Here is a 21,254-nt window from a genome sequence, read left to right as displayed (position 1 = left end):
CATTTTCTTCTCACTATAGTTATGGAGGATAAAGATGCGTTGGATCCAAACCGAGCATATCTCTTTGCAGAGGAGCCTCAGTCTGTTTTGCCGATTGGATTCTTGGACTATGCAATCATATTGGGTTCTTGCCTATTCAAAGGCAAAAGGCGTTGCAAGCAAGATAGTGTTTTACTCCACTTTTGAGGCATGTAAGGACATGGTTGGGCCTAGCACCTGCTTCAAGAAATGTGCGGATGCAACACCTAGTAGTTTTCTTTCACAGTTTTTTCAGTATTCCTCTCACCAAGACGGTGAGCGGTCTTGTGGCGAGCATTTTGTAGCAGGCTACAGTGTCACTGTCACAGGACATAGTCAGTACAGTTGGTCTAGGCTGGTTCACACTGGATAGACCCTCTGGACCCTCTGGCCTAGGAGTGATACGTGGCAGGGCAGTTACCGACGGTGGTCTAGTGGACCTCGTGGCCAGGTCACCACATGGATGACATTTATGAGCCGTTGGTGTCTCTTTATGGTGGTACATATGAGTAGTAGGGGTTGGTCATCGGGATCATCATCTTCACCTCTGGTCCAGCGACGCAGTTATCTAGAGTGAGTCTTTACATAGAGCACGTCTGCACCATCCCGGTGCCTCGACACCCCCATTGTACCTGAGAGTCCTGGGCTGGAGCTGAGTGTGTTTCCACGCGAGAGTCTGTATCAGTCTTTGAGATAGTCGAGTCATATGTTCTAGTCTGCTGTTGTGTCTTTGCGAGCTCTGTTGACGTCTACTGTTTCCTTTCTGTTCAGTCTGTTTGAGGGAGATTCAGTCTGTTTGAGTGAGATTGTCAGGCACATTTCACTGAGGACCACCCACCCACTGTAGAGAGCACGACACGTTATCCGCGCTACAGAAGTGTTATCAGCTCAGCAGTATCCCTAAAACCCAAAGGGACATAAGTGACTCTATATCAAAATATTGGGGCAATCTGTCGACAAAGGAGCGGAGTGACTCCCCTCTTGTGCATAGCCGCTGCTCTTCAAGAACAACTTTGTCCGCCTTACATGTATGTACATAGTGCTATGTAAGTCGCCACTTGTCGTGGTTGCATAACCCCCACACATTATATGAGATGCAATTCAAAGAACTATGCATTTTATACAGTATATAGAGTTGGCGAGGAAACAAGAAAAGGAGACTCAAGACTCAAGCACTGGTGCCCATTGCCACATCCTCATCTGTAGTGGGCACATGAGGTGGCATAGCATAGTCATGACTAGGGGTGCTCAAAACAAGGGCACCATGCGATGCGGAGGCTTCCCCTATAACCATTTCTTTGTAGGAATGAACAAATTTATCCTAGGTCTCAACCAAAGAAGTGTTATCATTACAAGGGAATTTTTTATGAGGGACATTTTTCAATGGGGGCACATAGTTATGAAAAGATGCCAAAGTGCGGGCTTTAACAGTTTTCTTCGGCACCATCCAAGCCTGCGAAGCTGCAACCTGTTCTTTGCCTTTATCATTAGCATTCGGAGGAGGAGGGATCGACTGCAATTGTGCTTGCTTTCCTTTGCCTGTAGTCATCCTAGCCATGGCGATGGAAGGCGATATGCCTTTGAGTAGTGGCTCAACAAAAGATTTCGGAGGTTGTGGAGACGGAGCGAAAGGGACAGCTAAAGGAGATGACTGCAGATTCGGTTCCGATCATTCATATTGCATATGACCAAATTTTCCACAACGGAAGCAAGAATAGGCAAACTTACCTTTGAGTTTGAACGGGCGCTTTCCAACCACTGTATCCCCGAATCAACCGAAATGCCTGTTTGTGTAGGGATATCAGTGTCCCACAAAATACAAAACCTATTCGTGTTGGCGTTCAACATAGGAGGGCAAATGACTTTACCCAATTGAGCAGCAAACAAGGGAAGAAAATGACGCCAAGTATGGAGGAAAATCCACCACCTCGATCCAGATAGGACACTTACGGCGAATAAGACTCTGGTAATTCTTGGTGAGAGCCCAGGGCAATACATGAGTCATCTGCGTATTGAAGTAGAGAGGAGACATTTCGAGCAAAGCATCCGGAGCATCCATGTCGGCTAGCAATACTTCATGAAAGCGTTGTGCGCCAAAGTAAACTCCCCCGATTGCTTGCCGTTTAAGCAGGAAATCAACCCATTGGCCTACATCCTGAGCCGTAGGCATTTTCCTGGGGAAGAAGAGAATCACCGCGTTAAGGGCGTATCGAGCAACATGATCCATAAGCTCCTGTACAGGAATGCGCAGCTCTGTGAGAGGAGCAAGGTCTTCCCAAGCTCACCGTGCATTTTTAAAGTCCTTATGCAAACATTCCTTGATTAGGGTTAGAGCAGCCATAGCTGAGCTTTCCATGGTTTTCTGATGCTTATACATTGTTAACTAGATTCCATGCAAAACGATCACCACGCTTTCCACACTTTTGTAAAAATTTACACTGCTCCTACACATTCTTGTAAAAGCCTCTGTTGTACGCCTAGTGAATATTCCCCTTCTTTTTTATAAAAAAATTCAGATTTGTTGTACACGTGCTGAACAATCGCTTTTTGCACGCGTGCGCGTGCGCGCACACACACACTTTTTTTTGTAAATCTGCTTTCATTAATTTACAAGTGGGAAACCTCAAAGCAAAGAAAACCCACGAAAAGAAAGGGATACAAAATGCGGAGCACTTTGAGGCTCCGAAGGCTAGAAACAATCAAAGGAACTCCTCTAGGTATCAAGAGTGATGTCTCGAGCATCATAGGCAAAATGCAGCGCTTGAACAAGAGATAATTTGAAATAGGGAAAGGGGTCAACAAAAGTGCCTTGGAACATTAAGGATTCCCTACGGTGCCAGATGGCCCGCATAGTCCAAAATTTGACCCAAGTGAAGAACACCGCAAACTGAGATTGCGGTGACCGAAGCACCCCAAAAAGCCAAAATCGTCTGTAAAAAGAGCCGGAAGGAAAACGCAGCCAAAGAGCAGTCGACACTTGCCGAATGAAGGCTCTGGAGTGACGACAACACCATAGTAAGTGTGGCACGGTCTCCTCAGCTTCAAGGCATTTGGGGTAGTGGGGAGGCGCAATATACCGAGCATGCAACACACTGCCAACAGGTAGAGCTCCCACCAAGCACCGCCGCAAGAAAACACGTTCCTTCAAAGGCAGATGACTCTGCCAAATGCGAGACAATGTGTGTTGCCCCCACAAGGATGACTCAGAAAGCGACCACAACTGATTACCCTGATGCACAATCCATACATCAGACTGAAGAATGGCATAGACACTGGCAGCTGAGATGCAGTCCAATCTAGTAGTAGCCAGATTCCAATCAGAGAAGCGAGAGTCCACATCGAAAGGAGGAATGGGTGAATGAGCAGCAAGCATCCTGTGAATCACCCGCCAGAGAGGAGAATAGTGAAGGCCCAACCGAAAGCGGGAGACGGCATCAACGAAAGAAAGAACATAACCCGAGTCGTCAACCACCTGATGCACCTGACAGATTCCTTTTTGGGAAAGAGAATACGCTTGGCAAGGAGACCGTTGAACCAAAGTCCAAGCGAAAACCCTGCTCCAATGCAGACTCTCCAAGCGAAGAGAGTTACCCCCAGAGGATTGTCGACCATCCCAAGCCGAATGCGAAGTGACAACCTGCCAATCAACAATTAGAGAAGAAGTAAAGGGACATCCAGGAATGTGTCCTTCAAGCTTCCCAAAAAAAACATCCCAATAAATCGGTATCCAATGACCAAAAGAAGCGGTGACAATGTGCGTACACAAATGTGTGACCATGAGAGCCCATGGTAGCTGCTGCTCCACCAAAACTGGCAACAATATAGCTTTCTGAGCCAGAAGATGACGTCTCAAATCCAAAATATTTAACCCTCCAAGCCGCTTGGGAGAACACAGCTTGTCCATAGATAGAAGCCGAAGGCCCCTCTTGCTAGACGAGGTCCGCTAAAAATGCTCTAAAACATTGGACATGAGGGATTGTAAGCGCAACTGAGACCAGGATAACAAAGGCAAGTAAAACTGCACATAAGCCACAAGGATACATTGGACAATCTTGAGACGCACATGAAGTGGCCACGTGGACAATTTCCAATAATTTAACTTGGAATGCAGACGTTGGAGCACCCAATCCAGTTTCTGCATAGCTGATACATTCCAACCCAACAGATAACCCAAATGGCGAACTAGAACATGTGGAGGAACAATCTCCGCAGGCCACAGGTATCAGCTTGAGCAAACCCTCTCTCCAAGAGGAAGGCAATTCCTGTTGTTCCCAAGCCTATTCATCATGAACAATAAAGGCAACTTCAAATAATCCTAGAAAGACAAGAAAAATTCCACAGAGAGACCATCCCAACCAGGAGCTCTCCATCGACCCAAATCAAGCAAGCTGGCATACAATTCCGACTCAGTGAAAACAGCTTCCAAGTCTTGAGCTTGCTGCATCGAAAGAATGGGAGTAACATGCGATAGAAACATGTGACACGCTTGGCGAGCTTCGCTCGTGGGAGAAGAAGGGGCCTCAAAAATCTTTCCATAATGAGAGTGCAGGACTACACACACACACACACACACACACACATTCACTTTTGCTTTGCACTGTGACAAAAACCATGAGTGGAGTTGTGCTATATACGAAAAGGATATGTACAGAAGAACCCCTTAAACGCCACGCGTGTGAGTATGTAGCCACAGGTGGAACAATGTGCCTATGTGTAGTGCAAGGTGTAAAGTTAACAGTCTTTCTCAACAATCGATGCTAAGGAAGGAGGAGGAATGTGATGTCAAAACTGTTTAGCGAACCTACTATATCACTACTAATGGCTGTTTAATAAGCTTCTAGAACAATGCCAAGGCAGCCTCAAAGAAGTCATTATGCTCTTTTAAGAGATCCAAATAGTAGATTGAGACAGGAAGCTCGCCAGCCACTTGAAGAGAATTATTGTGCAGCGAAAGAAGCAAAGAGAGGTCCAATGAGCAATGGAGGGGGCAAAGAAACTCATGCCACAATCTCAATGGTTTTAAACTCCTGAGTGGAGATGTTGTGGCCCTACGCAGGGTGTTGAAGGTCTTGCTGCCATCAGCTCGCAATTGCTCCTACTGTGTTAATTTACACTGCGTGAGTGTTTGCAAGCAAAGTCAATGTATCCATGTGCTAAAGAAATCTGAGTGAGGCCTTGGTGGAATGCTCTTGGTACTGAGATCGTGTGAGAAGGATACGGCCTCGCTCTTTTGTCTAGCAGCAAGGAGGGAGGATAGGGGGCCAGGCAACACAAGAGGAGGAAGTGAGAAGAGATTATGGCTGGCACAAAAGAACTTGGATGTGAGGCAGGGTCAGCAGAAAAGTAGAGGGTGCACTGCTGGAAGCAGGAGCAACGAGTGGCTTTAACAAGAGGAGGGTGCAAGAGGGAACTGCAGGTGGCAGCAGCAAGTTGTGGTATTTGAAGTTTAGATGTTGAAGGAAAATATTATAGTAATTTTTTGTAGTTAGCTATTGGCACTTCATTAACGTTTTTGGGTGGCTGAAACTAATTGATTGACATATTTTGTTGAAAAGCTCTAGAATGCATGTGTAAGTCAAAATTTGAAGTAGTTTTAATTTGAAGCAATTTCTTTGCGAATCTGTTGTCAAGCTATTTCAATGCATTACTTACGTGGTGGCAGCCCTCTTCCAATTTTCTCGAAGACACTGCTTGGAATGGCAAGGTCAAGCTTATTTTTATCTACATATTGTGCTTCTGCATGGTAAGTTCTAGTCATTATTCTGTTTTCAATCAGAAATGCTGTTGAATGTCGAGATAACATAAGCCATCTAGCAAGACTGTCATTTCAATCACACAAAAGTACCCATTTTCTTATTGAAGTCAAGCTGTGATCTTGATTATTAGTCTTCTTTTAGAATAATAACTTTTATAGCAGAAAAATATGGTGCTAAACTAAAGAGCAAGTAGGGAAGCGGTGTACATGAGCAGTACGTAAGTAGAAAAAATGTATTCTAGAAAATATTCGAATCCTGTGTCATTCACAAGTGAGGTACCACTTTAAATGCAGGTTAAGGTTAAGGTTTGAAAACTCCTAGCTCTCACTGTGTCAAGTCAGCCCTGTAGTCATTACCCCCCTACACCCACCCAAAAAAAATTGAGTGTTTATATGATGCAGTCTGTGACATGATCTGCAGGTTCTGGACATGTATGCTGTTTCGAGCAAGCAGAAGGTGCGACCCAGCTATGATTGCACTTGGCACGGTATGTTCACCCCTTTCTTTCTTGTTTGGGTGAAAGCTTCTGTTGTGCTCTATAGAGAATGCATGTTTTCAAGATATCATCATGCAATACGTAACTAACTGATTGCTCTGCTTCAAAAATTGCCTGCAAATCCCTGAAATAGCTATCTGATAGCACCTGATCACACCAAATCTTCAAATTTGTTTGTGCTATGCCCTTGTATGCAGGTCATGTGCCTAGACTGTGACCAACCATTGTGATTCTGGCAATCTTGAAGATCCTTCTTGTAGGTCTTTTGCCTTGATCATTGGCCCTACCAGGCTTTACAGTTTAAAATATCCAAACTCAGCACAGCTTGGAAACTGATGCTACAAGAGGGGAGAAAACTTACTGGAAGGCAAAAAGCAGAGAGCTCCTGAAGTATCTGTTCCCCAAACAAATATCTTTTAAGAGAAATAGAGGAAGACGAGCATTTCATAGGTGGGTGACTGGTTTTATGATGAGAAAAAATGCATAGTTTTAATCTAACAAGATAGGCATTCTCATGGGGATACAAAAGCCAGCCTGTATGGCCGCTTGGTGAGTGGCGAAGAGAAGCGGAAACCGGAATGAAGTGGAAGAAACATCCAAAGTATAAGCCCTTTTATTTTGATGTACAAGCTAGGAAGGCTTTTGTAAAATTGAGAAGAATGCTTGAATGTACAAGCATTTTTTGGGATTTAAGACATCACACCAAATCTGCTGGCATGTTTAAGGGGATGTATGCTGAGGATTATGGCAGGCCACCTTTTATTGTGGGGAGGTCATTATTCCTGAGTAGAGCCCAAATGACACCATGAGATTTATGAGATCTATAAAGCTCATGGCGTGGAATGGCGATGGGGTGTCTTAGACTAGATGCTAGGTTCTTGAGGATACATTCAAGGGTGGAAAGATTGTTGTCTACTTAGAGGCACACGGAACGCCTTACAATAGGTTGCCTAAAGCTTGGGTTATAGATGGGGGGCTACTTGCATGAAGGACATTGTTACACACGAAACCACTTGCCAACTGAAAAAGAACAGACTTTTAGCAACAACTGAACAGAAAGTATAATCTGGTTTTGATTGTGGTTTCAATTGTATTTGGCCGGTGAATAACTCATGGCACGGACATTGGTCTGGGAGAAGTATTCCACGGAATAACCCGTGATCTGATTAACTCATGGCTTGCATCTTGATCTGAGAGGAGTATTAAGTGAATGTGTAATTAGAAACCTCTAATACAATGCAAGCTGCAGTTTGGGGAGTGTTTAGTTGTATATAGAACCTCCAAGCGACACGGGCTGCGGTTTAAGGAGTTTTTGGTTGTATCAGGCCTCGGAATCTCATGGCCCGGAACCTTGGTTCTTGAGGGAATCTCAACTGGCACCAAGACAAGTTCAAAACAAATAAATTCGATGTCAAACAAATTCCAAACAATATTCTCATTGGCGAGGTGTCAAGCGAGGTTTGGCCGATTGGGTCGAATTATCATGAGAATCCCTAGAGTTTGTGCGTTGTTGTCGAGGATTCTGAGTGTTTGAGAGTTGATCCTTCCTAACAAATTCCAATTGTCCTTTCATAAGCTTGTAACTGACCGCAACATGGCCAATAAGTTCTTGCATAGTAGCAATATCTTTAGACAAACAATATTCTTGTAGAGGTGATGGCAATCCAATGGTATAGCGTTCGCACTGGTCCTCTGCACGGTTATTAGCTTGAAGAAAGACACCAAAAGGTTGTAGTCTTCCATGGTTTTCGTGGCAAGCATTTTCAAGTTAACCTATTCTGTGAGAAACTGTACTTCAAAGAGGGATGCAAGGTTGCATCCGTACGTACTCCATTTTCAAGTTATTCTATTCTGTCAGAAGCTGTACTTCAAAGAGGGATGCAAGGTTGCATCCGTACATATGTACGGGTCCATACAGTATGGTACATGCGCACGGTACAGATCCGTACGTATTGTACGAATTTGTACGCGTTTTTTTTTTTTTGTCCATCCTCTTTGGAGTCATGTGGGCGCCTCAGGCATGCAATAAGGTTATTTGGTGTTTGAAAGGCTTCGAAAATGTGAAGGCCAACAAAATCCCCTGTATGAAATTCAACAAATCCAAAGACTCTTGTTGCAGAGAGTTTCACAGAGGCGTGCACACACCTATAGGAGCTAGGCCATGGACATGGTTTGAACTTTGTAGGTTGTTTTATCATTGATGCAGAAGATGAGTTTGTTAGTCTTTTCATGCTATGTTGTAACTTGTTTAAGTGTCTGGCTTGCTGCTTGAGTTGTCAGTTTAAGTTTTAAGCATTGTACAATGTATTCATCTAAGTCTAGCAGATCACTAGGTTAGAGATCCATGAAAAATTGAATAAATACTGGGTTATTTACAAATGGTACATATTGATTACGTAAAAAGTATTCGGTACAAAACTACGTCCCTTATGTTTGGATACCATACCATACTTGACGTACTTTTCTGCCTTGGAGAGATGTCATGTAGCTCCGGGAAAACTTGCCGAGTCCTTGGAGCATGCGGCTCGGTAGCTATAGAAATTTACCATTGCATAGCATTATCTTTGAGGAAACCAGTGGCTCGAGAGATGTTTGACTCTTCGGTGTAGTTCCCCAGGGCATAGATATTGTCAAACTGTTGCTAGAACTGTAAGGCAGGCTTTCTATTTTTTAAACGTGAAAGTTTTACTATAGATCCACCATCCTTGAAGTCCTTTGGTTGATTAGGTGCAAATATGTGGATAATAGGGATAGGCATATGGACTCCAACCGTTATATCCAGTTGAGGGGGTTTCTCGAAGTAAAATCAAATGGTTGCACCATATTTTTGAAAACTCTCCTGATCGGAATAGAGGACTGAGTAGAATGTCGGCTAGAAGCCCTGTGATTTTTGGTGCAGGAGGAGGAGGAACAGCCTAAGGCATCATGTAGTTCAAAACTGCTGAAAGCTCTACAGAATCAGGAGGTGGTGGTAGCAATGGAGGTGGCCTGAGGGGGTTGCTCGGGGTAAACATCAGATGGTTTGCAACCATATTTGTGAAAACTCCTTCGATCAAAATAGAGGACAAAGTAGGATGTCGATTAGAACCCTTGTGCTTTCTGGTGCAGGAGGAGGAGGAACGGTCTAAGGCAACATGTAGTTTAGAAACTGCTGAAAGCTTTTACAGAAATGAGAATTTTTGTTGAGGATGCCTTGAGAGTGAAACTGGCCTGTAGGGCGGTAGACTCTAGCTGTCACCCGATGCTTTACTTGAACTTCACAACACAAAGAAACTTGACGAAGAAACCTGTGACTGGAATTAACACTTCAAACAAATCACGGCGTGGCAGCTAGAGTGCTTCAAGCAGACAGCGACACCGTGTAGGCCACAAAGACTGGGCGCCCTTTTGGTATTTGCTTATAGTTATTAAACTTGGGGGAGGACAAGTTCCAACTTCCTACGAGCTGTCCCACTTTTACCGGGCTGAAAAATGGCCTACTTAGCCTGATTTTGACAGCATAAACCGCAGCAGGAGACTTAATAGAAAAATCCCCGTGCAAAAGGTGATTTTCCCGGCGCATTCGAGCACTTTCCCAAACCTGGCGAGAATCTGCCAGCATGCTGAATTCTCTGTTTTCTACCCCGAAATGCACTAGAACACCTGCACAATGATACCTAGCTTCCCCGAAGCTCCTTGGGGTATTAGGGATCAATTAGGGTCAAGACCCTGAACCTGCAAAAATACACAGCAGGCTTTTAATGTATTTGTTTTGTACTGTTTTGGGCTCCATTTCGCGTGCTGGTCGCATCCGTAGCAAGCCTCAAGCTCCCGCACCTGTAAGGCTTCTTGCCCTTTAATTTGGCGAGATTTCTCGCGTTGTGAAAATCTCTCCGAGTTCATGTGTACCTGCGAGGGATTAGCAATTAGTTAATCCAGTACCTGTGCAAAAGGCTGTTGCCTTGGCAAACGGGCATGAACCCACACAACTATTCATGCATATGAAAAGCCCTCGAACGGGGCATCACATTTCTGTATTCAAAGGGGAATCGTCGTGCTACGTAAGACAAGGAGAGGGCAAGCTTTCCATTAAAGCTGTGATCACCTACACCCACTACTCACACACACTGGAGTTCATTTAATGAGCAAGAAGACAACAAAATCAGCTTCTCTCAAATTTGGACGCCCCCAGCTGATGGGCTTGCAGAATGTCTCACAAGCCGCCAAGTGTCCAGTTTGCGTTAATTTTCTAGTACCCACCAACTGATAAAGTGTAGCGCAACGCTTAAATGACTTTGAACTGAGCCTAGACACCCTTTTATTGCTCGGATTTCAGTGACGATTGGTCCGAACATCTCGTGGCGACCTGCCCTTCACGGCTGAGTGGAACTCTCGGCCGTTCGGCGGTTTCACACTGGCCAACAATGTCCGATCATTTCACTTCACCCCAAAAAATCAAATAATAATCAAAAAACCAAATACATCAATCAACAAATAACCCAACAACTGATTGTGTTAAAGCTTAAAGAATTAGCCACCTAAAGATTTCTCTTACTGGCCTAAACCCTAAGTGAACCAGTAGCCCTTAAAGCAAAGGAAAAACACACACAAAGGAAAACAAACACACTTGCCACACACAAGAACTTGCGAAGCAAGCTGATGACGTGGCAGATTTTTCGAAGCTGGTTGATGACGTGGCATGTTGTACGGATTTCCGCGTTTTGCACTGGCTGATGACGTGGCAGGCTGTACGGATTTCCGTGATTTACGTTGGCAGCTTTTTGGCATTGCTTTTGGACCAGAAGCTTTTGAGTTTGAAGGCTTTTCACTGTAATTTCTTTATAGGCCAAGGGCCTTTAAATATGAGGTTAAGGCTCATTCTCTGGCATGCTTCTTGGAGAAGGTGCAGAGTCTAGAGTACCGGCTTGTACTTTGTTGATGCAATATAAAGAAATACCGAAAGGGGCGCCAAGGTTTGGGGCCAATACTCTCTGGGTGGAATTCCGCCACTTCATGTCACGTGTCATCTCTCTCTCTCTCTCTCTCTCTCTCTCTCTCTCTCAATTCAGTTGTTATTGAAGTGCTAAAAGTATGTTCAGTATGTTCTTTTCTATTGGCATGTGGTGCCCGTCTTGTGATAGTGGTATCAGAGCATCAGGCGTATGCTTTTCTGAAAGCATACCGGTCCTACATAAGAGCAAACAGAGCTATTGGAATTTTATTTGAGGTATCTTCGGCCTCCAACCCCGGACTTATACCCTTACGTCATCGCGCATCGGGCGCGCTCCCGTCTTCACCGCTCATGTCTTATTGGGCATAAGCCATAAAGATCACTTACAAGAGAAGGATCCAAGATTTGTTTCGAGGCATTGCTTTTCTCAGAGGCAGTGCTATGGAGATGTTGATAGCTACCAAGCAGCATACTCCAAGTACTTGGCAAGCTTTCAAGAAAATATTTGCCTGAAGTTATATGGTTTTTGACATCTTCTTTCGGAGTGCAACTTTTGGCAGAGTGGGGTATCCTGAAATGCTTGCCATGGAAACCCTAGCAGATTATAACTTGAAATTTCTCGACATCTCTCAGTAGATGTCTGTTTACGAGCAGATGACCTTGGAGATCCAGTGCGATTGCTATCTTGGGGAGTACCATCTCGCCGCCAACGAAAACACTCTCTGTCCAAGAGCTGATGGACCATGCTGTCCTCGGCTACGACCCTATAGAATGAACCCAACCCTAATTTTTTGGTGCAGGTTTCGGGATGGAAAGTCAGTCGACTTTTCGAGCTTGACTGATGTCGAGATTGCTTTTTAAGTTTGAAATCTGTTTGAGAACTTGTTTGGTGATCCTGTTTGAAATTTTTGAAATGGATGGTATCTGTTTTGAACCTGTTTTGGTGCCGATTTGAAATGTTTGACTGGTGTTTTAATACTGGTTTCATTGTTTGGTGATTTTACTCCCGGGTGGAGAAGTGAGAAAATTGTTTTGGTATTGTTTGAACCTCGGAATGACGCAGGCCGATGCCTGGGGAGAGTTTCGTTGTATGTTTGAAAACCTCGGAACGACGTAGGCCGATGCCTGGGGAGCGTTCTGTTGTATGCTAGAAAACCTCCGAACGACGCAGGCCGATGCCTGGGTAGCGTTTGGTTGTATGCTTGAACCTCCAAGCGACGCAGACTGCGGTCTGGAGAGCGTTTGGTTGTACAGTCCTCTGAGCTCATGGCCCGGACCTTTTTAGGTTATTTGCGGGGGGAGTGACGAGGTAGTCGTTGAGTAGCTTCATGCCGCAGATTGTTTGTCTTGGGGGAGCGCTCAGCGGCACTGTTTGTTGTGTCTTGTAACATGCATATGTAAGCATTCGTGTTGTATTGTGATGTGCCAACTACTGAATATTCCTAATTGGATGAGATTGCCCGGGTATGTAATTTTAGTGCATCAAGACACCCGTGGAAGATCAGTACGGTCTGGGTGTGATGGCTAATTTTACTATGCCGGAATATCAAGAGTCTCGATCTGGACGAAAGGAGAAGCTAACTCCTTGATCAAAACAGCCGAAAGGAGAAGCTAACTCCTTGATCAAAAGAGCCTAAAGGAGAAGCTAACTCCTTAATAAAAAGAGCAAACTGATTGTCCCTCGGATGTCCCTCGGAATGACCATCGGGGAATTTTTAAGCTAACTTGAGTTCTTTTGCAAATATACTTTAATCGTGGACGATTACTCTCTTTCAAACTTCATGACAAATCGGCGGCTTCTCCCTCGGAGATTCCTTTACCTTCTTCCCCCATATTCACCATACGGATCTGACTCCACTTGCAACTACCATCTCAGCTCCGTCTCAGCTCCTACTCCACCAGTAGTATCTACTCCTAGCGAGCCACCTGTGCCACTTGGGAGTCCTCTAGTATCATTTTCAAGGGTGGCCGACTCTACTTCTCTGTTACACCTTTCGGAGAAAGTATTACAAGACTCCAAGAATGCTATTGCTACCATAGAGCTTGGAGCGGAACAGTTAGCTGTGACGCACTAGCGCCACTCTGCCATATACGCAGCTATGGAGAGATCTCTGAAGGTGGCCGAAAGTGCCATCTCGGATCGGGATGCTATGAACTTCGCTCTACAACAAGCTTTGAAAATAAAGTCAGACATCATTGAAGACTTGACCTTAAAGCACAAGTACAAGGATCTCGGGAAATGCTTCTACATGGAGATATGTCTACTCAGGCTCAGGCTTAGGCTTAGGCTCAGGCTTAGGCTCAGGCTCAGGCTCAGGCTGGCGTGGGGTTTGGATGGATTGGATCTGGGCCACCGTTGCATACTGCAGGTCCTTCTCAGCACTTTATGGGATTGTACACACAGCCTCCAGTTCAGTACTACAGTCAACAATATCCTCAGGGGTTTCAGTCATCGCCATTGTCCCACATGCATAGCGTTCCTTGCTGCGATGGTGTTGCTGGTGCACACCGCCATGGCTGTGTTACTCGTCGTCCTCAGTACACTACCAGACAGATGTTACCCACTGCCTTGCAACAACAGCTGGTGGCTCCTTTCACAGGCAGCCAGGTTATGGACAACAGAGCCCAACAGCCTCTACAGCAAAGTTCCACCATTGATTTGATGGCTCCACCTCCGGAGACTGATCCTTCGGGTGCAGTTGTAGCGACTACTCTTTCTCTGGGATGATGATTGACAGTCTTTTCACCCGGGCAGTACAGTAGTCATTTATTATTGCAGTTTCAGTGGTTCTCTCATCGAGACGGTGAGTAGTTTTGTGGCGGGCAACGTGTAGCAGGACTACAGTGTCACTTTCACAGGACACAGTTAGTACAGTTAGTGTGGTGTGGTTTACACTGGACGGACTCTCTAGGCTAGACAGTGGCACGTGGCAGGAATACGGACGGTGGTCTAGTGGACATCGTGGCCTGGTCACCTACCACTCAGTTTGGGGATAGACTTGAATGGCCGACATTTATGAGCCGTTGGTGGCTCTTTATGGTTGTACATATGAGGAGTCGGTGTTGGGTTATGGGGATCATCTTCTTCATGTATGGTCCAGTGTCGTCGTCTAGAGTAGCGAGTCTATACATAGCACTTCTTCACCATCCGTGCACATCTGAGGCTCGACACCCCCATTGTACTTGTGAGTCCTGGGTTGGAGCTGTGAGTGCGCTGCCACGCCAGAGTCTGTATCGGTTCTTTTAGATAGTCGAGTCATATATTCTGGTCTGTCTATGTGAGCTCAATTGTTATCTATTGTTCCTTTGTTTTCAGTCTGTTTCGAGGGAGATTGTCACGCACATTGCACTGAGGAGCACCCACTGTAGAGAGCACGACACACTATCGGCGCTACACTTAGGCAAACCCTTGCATATGGCCCTTTTAGACATGTGCAAAGGGTGCTACCTACATGGCAATGTATACAATTTTGAGGCCCTCACATGCATCCAAACCCATGTAAACCGCGTATCTAATGTCTGTGTACTACCTACTTTATATGGTGCAAGTCTTCTCTAAAAGTAGAGCAACACTGTCGAATCCCTCTGTTACCTTGTGTCTATCACAAACCGTTGGCATGACAACCATTGAAGCAAAGGAGGCTAGGACTCCCTGATCCTAACCCAACCCAACTTGTAGATCCTGGCAAAGGGGCCTAAATCCTAACAAAAGTCCTAACCAACTTACTGAAGCCAATCGAGAGGCCTAAAGACAGAAGAGGCTAGGATTAAAAATGTTGACCCAACCAACTTATAGATCAGTGGGCCCAAGGGCCTAGAACCCTAAAAACAGCCCCAACACATAAATTGCATGAAAGATGATGACATGGCTGATTGTACGGACAACCCCGGATTTTGTGTTGGCTGACTGTACGGATTTTGTAAATCATGCTGACAGATTTGGACGTTAACTTTTGGACCAATAGCTTTTAGAGTTAATGCTTTTCATGTAACTCCTCTTGGATAGGTGAGGGGCCTTTCAATATGTTGTTGAGTTCTCTGTTTGGAATTCTACTAAATGGAGAAGCAGAGTAGAGTTAGCTTGTACCTTGTTGAGTTATATAATTAAATACTGAAAGGGACGCTAGGATTTGGGGCCAATGCCGTCTGGAAGTGGTGTCACCTAGAGCTAGAGGAAGTACAATGATGTGAGAGAAGCCAATGTGCAAAAACCATCCATACATCACGGTGGCATGTATGAAGAATGTAAATGGACCACCGGGGAGATACATAGTGCCATGTGATGTGCCCTTGATGTAGACGAAGAAAATTGTAGAGCGAGCCCTTTGCTTGAGAAAGATTTTGCAATGCCCTCTAGCTGCCTAGAATAGCCAGCTGTTGTATCCCATTGTTTTGCATGTTGTGCAGTATCTATGACCCTATCTTAACCAATGTGTGAGATGTCGGGGAAGGAGTAGCACTCAAAACATGTCTGCTTATCTAGCCTTCACAGACTGATATTTCATATCGTGACAAAGACAATATCATGGAAGTGGGAATCAAAATCATGCACGTAAAAGGCAACATGTTTAATGGGCCATGTTTGTATCCAAGCTCGTGAGCAGGAAAGTTGGATTGTGCAAAATGCAGCAACCAAATGGTAGTCCCCCCAAGTCACAAAGCCATGTTGCGAATCAGCTTGACATAAAAGCATGCAATTTGTTTGCCGAACACAGGGATACATAGAAGCCATGTTGCAAGCACTAATTAGTGTGTAAGGTATATCGTCAATAAGTCAGGTCAAAACGAGACTATGTCACAACTCCGGAACGCGGCATGCTGATACCGGACCAGAATAGGAGAGGAGGTACCAATCTGAGGACCACCACCTGTTGGAACCCAAACTGGTGGATTTTTCATCGTGATTTGCGGCGTAAATCACGATGTTGATGTGGCACTGTAAGGACGAGGGTGACATGGCAGATTATGGCGTTGCTGCTTCTTGGCTGAGCATTTGAAAAGCAATTAATTTACGTGCTTTTGAGCACGTGAAAAAGCAGAGCCAAGAGTCTTCAAATATGTTCCTTGGGGGAGCCTCTTACGGAGAGTTGAAGTGCTTCTCTTGGCAATTGTATATGTGAAGAGCAATAGTGAAGAAATACTGCAATGGGCACCCAGCTAGCTCCCTCAAGTGTGAAGTTCTTTTCGATTCAAGTGTTTAAAGTGTTAAAAGTCCGTTCCAATTGTTATTATTTGTCAGTATGTGGTGCCCTTCTAGTTACAGACTTGGCAACTTTGTACCAATAGGTGACCGTCCATGAGCTAACATCCACATGAAATAGGAGATGTGCCTGTTGATGCCCGTGTCTCATATACATTACCAAATTTGCGAAAGTGAAGTATATGCCAACATTGCATACGCTAGGGATGATAGGGAGCCCTATCAATACTATTGAGGATGGATCTCCTAGTGCACCAGAATTTTTAAGAAAGCTTGTGGTGTCTCACAAGAAGGCCACAACCCTCTCTCTTGACAAAGATCAGCCCCCCATCTTTAAAGGCGCCAAGAAGGGGACATCCTGAAGATGGAATAGTGGATTCACAAATGGCCTCTTGCCACAAGAACCAAGTATCTGAATGGGCGGCGTAGTGAGATTAGGAAAGTGGGAAGGGTGCTGAGTTCTTGAAAGCTATATAACTTGTAGTGACCATCAACCTCAAGTGTCACAAAACCATGGAACCACACCGTGCATATATAGGGCAAGTAGGAGCAGCAAAGAATCCACACTATCCATCATGGCCATGTCTCTCTCCCGCGAATCGTAGCATACAAAGCATTGGGAATAGGTGCCTCAACTCAGCCATACGCTTCAATACCTCTTTGTGCACCCCAAATACCCGATCGATAAACTTAGCATCTATCAAAATAGCCTGGACCAGTCAAGCATCCAGCAATCCCATTTGGCCCAATCAATATAAGTAGTCCTATATCCTAGCTAACGGTTATCCTGATCCCAGATATAAGAATCCCAAACCAATGGTTGTTGGTGATCTCTTCCAAACATCTTAGTACAGCCAGATCATACCACCCTTCATCTTCTTGAAGTCACATACCAAGGATCTCATAAAAGGAGAAGCTCTAGCTATACAAAAAGGTGCATTTAATGAACCAAATCTAGGGCACACCACTTATAGTGAACAATATGAAAATCTCTTCCAAGGCTCACTACCATGGAAAAGAAATGTGACAATGAGATTGGAAAGCAATACATGACTCTGCCTCTCCTGATCGATGATATTCATTGTGACATTGTACGGTGCTTACATGGCAGCACAACGCAGGGCTTGCTTTGCGAAACAGTTCAAAGTGTTGACTTTCTAGGGCGCCAGAGATTTTGGGGCGTCAGATTTCTATAGCACTTGCCTTTCAAGCCTACATACCTTTATAAGTGTGCCCACAGGGTCACTCTTTTTCTTGGGGTATGATCTCACCCTAGCATAGATAGTGCACATGCAAGAGAAGATGCCGGAGATCAGAGCAGCCAAAGAGAAAGGGAAAATTGCTTTCTTCAAAGGGGGGAGAGTGGTGATCTTGAAGAGAGGCACCACATGACGGTGCGAGACCTATGGCACCAGCCTAAAATTAGCAGCATGGAACTGTAACGGGTCAATGAAGCTTGATGCAGGTGCCTTTGAAGACAGATTCAAAGGAAGAGACATTATCTTCTGTTCAGAGACACCCAACACCGGGTCGCACCCTACTGAAGGTGACAGGATACCATTGGGAGTCTACTTGTAGAGAGGAGGTGAGATCAGAGCATAGAGGACGAGGATCTGAAGGTGTAGTAGTATTGCACAAGGAGGAGCTGCAGTCCATCATTCATATTGTATGAAGGGATGACCATGCCAGATATATGTGGGTCAAGGTAAGAGTAGAGATGGATAGACCTTCGTACATTGCAATATGTTATTTTTCTCCTAGCACATCTCACTACGCATCGCCCAAGGGAAACCACCCTACATGATTATGGATGAGGAGTTCTCTAGGGATGGGGATATCATCCTACTGGGAGACTTTGCCCAGCGGCAATCTTCCTATTTTGACATGATTGAGGAGAGGTTGATAGAGATAAATACTCCAGCTCGGACTTAGTCGGAGCTCACAAGACTAGGAGTATACAGAGCATGGGAGATCTCTACTGGGGATGGGGACAGCACATGGACTAGCCATTCTAAATGGCTTGGGGAGATATCCGACATCCAGCAGTTTTACTTGCTTTTCTCATAGACACGGAACCAGCACGGTAGATTATGTGCTGCCCAAATAGGCTCCATCCCACGTATCGGGATCTCATAGTGGCCCGTGGGGCCTCGTCCTGTTTGGGTGGCAACAGATTATGCAGTCATTATTTTCAATGGAATTCCACTATAGCAGCAACTTATAGCCTGTTCATGAGATACAATCTGTAGAGAGATGAGGGGAGTCTACACGTTAGAGATATATAACTATGGGCCCTTCGAGATTTCAAAGAAAATCAATCATGTGTACTTTAGACTAAAGCTGTGAGATAGTTGGATGATTCACAGTGCTTTTCTTGTGAATTTACTACGACATTTCAAAGGTGAGGTGTGAGAGGGGAGGGAGCCAGAGAAGCAACTTGAGGTAGAAGAAATCAAGGAGATTCTTATACTTGAGCAGACCCTAGTGTACAAAGAAAGAAAAAGGAAACGCTGGTCCAAAAGTACTTGGTCAAGTTGAGGAACTACTCTTCTCTTGATGCGAAGTGGATGGAGGACTCCTTGGATACTCGTGCTTTACCTTGAGGATTTTGGTTTAGGTGCAACTTATTCAAAAGTGTACATCATTCAGGTGGTTGAATCTAGTGCAGTGTGTGTTGCACAAGAGAGGAGCCCCTCCAGTGCTTTATCACAAATTTCCACAGGTTGAGATAGAGTCAACCAATTTGTCTTTGACATTTTGGGGTAATGATGTGTTGATAGTGCGTACCTAGTGACTACATGTACATGGAATTTCTTAAAACTGATTGATTGATTGATTTACTCTTGCAAATGTGTTTTCAGTTTGAGTATGTGAGGTGAAATTTCTTCAGCATTTTGTCTCGATTTACGGCTGAGGTGATATGAATGATGAATATGATGAGATTTAATGCATCTAGACATTTGCTAGAGATCGGGATGTGATGGCTAAATAAATCATATTGATTTCGGTTCGTGTCTGAGATCAAGCGAGAAGGAGAGAAGCAAAGAAGAGGAGAAGGCAGCTGAGGCAGCCAGAGGTGCCTCTAATTAGAGAGATATACAATGCGAGAATCCACCTCTACATACTTGCTCTTCTTTGGTATAGATACTACGTGCTTCTCTTAAATCCATTAGGGTTCGTGGGGATTCTAGTATACCTTCATGCAATTCAAACTTATATGATGCTTCTGTTGCGGTGCTTATGACATAGTATGAGGAAAGCTTTCCCCTGCTTGAATCACAAAAGAGTGTTGTATGTTAGGAGAACTGACAAACTTTCTTTTGATAACCAAGAGATGGTCTTGGGCATTCATTGTATATCTAATGAATACTTTTTGAGATCACACCTCTGTGATGGTTGGCTTCATACATTTATCTTGGGGCTGTGCCTTTGAGCTGTTTATTTCAATAGAAGATTTGACACACACACACACACACACACACACACACACCACACACACAGAGAGAGAGAGAGAGAGAGAGAGAGAGAGAGAGAGAGAGAGAGAGAGAGAGAGAGAGAGAGGGAGTGAGGGAGGAAATGAAATGTTATTAATGTCTTCAAAAGGCCAAAATGACCTATGAGACCAATCTGTTACAAAATAATGAATCTGATACCATCTGGGTACAAAAGAACTAAAAAGAACTAGAACAAAGATACTACTTCTAGGATCCATCCTCATGTGCACTCTGGATGTTGAGAGAGTATGGCTCGAATCCTATGCTGTAGTCTCCGTCGATGATGTCTAGCACCTTCCTCAATCGTGGCCGTCTAGATCTCCGTAGCTCCAGTGCTCGTCGATGAGAGTGCCGGTAGTGGTCGAATGAGTGTGGGCCAAGCTCTACAGTGATGGTTGCTCCTCTGGCTGTCCCATATCTAGTGAAAAGAAATCTGTAATCTGTCTCTGGGACTCTCTCTAGCTCTTCCCAGTAGAGTGTCTCTATATTTGTGTAACTCAAGTAAATATAGCCCAAGATATCTTTGATCCGCATAACTCATGACCCTAGAGAAAGGACCAAAACCCTCTCTGAATAAGCAGTGGAAACGGCCCCGTACCTCATAGTACACTGTGCAATGATATGTAATGTAGCTTTGTCTCTGACTCTAGCTGGATAAGCGGCATATCCTAGTGTCTGTTGTGTATCCCTCTGAATCTTCCAGTCTCAATCTCCAGATGATGTGAGGATGTGTGTATTGACCAATGGCACACCGCAAACCATGAGACGTGTGTGTCCATGTAGCTGGGTCGAATCACAAACCCATCTCGTGTGAGGTGGAGAAGATGCTCTCTATAGAAAGCCATCTTCGTGCCCAACTCATGTGGCGGCTCTATCCATGTCCTCCTGGTATCCAGTTGAATCAGGTCCTGACGAATTGAGTCTAGTAATCTTCCATCCGTGTAAGCGACATCGAGGGTGCCTGAAGAGAGTACTAGAAATTGGGGACAGACTGTCCATGGTGAAGCCATGCGTCTGAAACCATGATGTCATCTGTGCATACCCTTGAAGAGCTATCTGTTTGGAAGACTCAGGTCCAATCTAGCATTTTGTCTCTAGTAGTATCCCACAAGCTGTGCACAAGGAGATTGATTGGTAAGCGCCTCAATCTCCATAAGGAGGGGCAGTCTTGTTCTGCTCGAATGATAGCGTGGAGGTACGAAATGCCTTGGCTCTGATCAGTTCTAGCGATCATAGATACCAAGGCCTTTCCATACTTTTCTCCATCATCATTGGTTCTCCAAAGCTGAAAATAATGCCATCCAAACTTCTTTATGTCATAAATGTCACCGTCTTTGCTAGTAGACATGGTGACAAAACT

The 21,254-nt window shown here is 44.7% G+C and overlaps 1 long non-coding RNA gene across 1 annotated transcript; it reads left to right on the top strand.

The window, feature by feature from the left end:
• Positions 1–5,679: 5,679 nt before the first annotated feature.
• LOC147416595 (uncharacterized) lies at positions 5,680–19,672 on the top strand. The gene is made up of 3 exons (XR_015187495.1): positions 5,680–5,761; positions 6,195–6,261; positions 19,262–19,672. It is a non-coding gene; the product is annotated as an uncharacterized LOC147416595 (long non-coding RNA).
• The last annotated feature ends 1,582 nt before the right edge of the window (positions 19,673–21,254 follow it).

Source organism: Adiantum capillus-veneris, unplaced genomic scaffold (assembly GCF_014529385.1).
Source record: "Adiantum capillus-veneris isolate H3 unplaced genomic scaffold, ASM1452938v2 Hic_scaffold_781, whole genome shotgun sequence".
Taxonomy (NCBI): domain Eukaryota; kingdom Viridiplantae; phylum Streptophyta; class Polypodiopsida; order Polypodiales; family Pteridaceae; genus Adiantum; species Adiantum capillus-veneris.
Note: the sequence above shows the minus strand (reverse complement) of the source record. Positions and strands in the feature narration are given on the sequence as shown.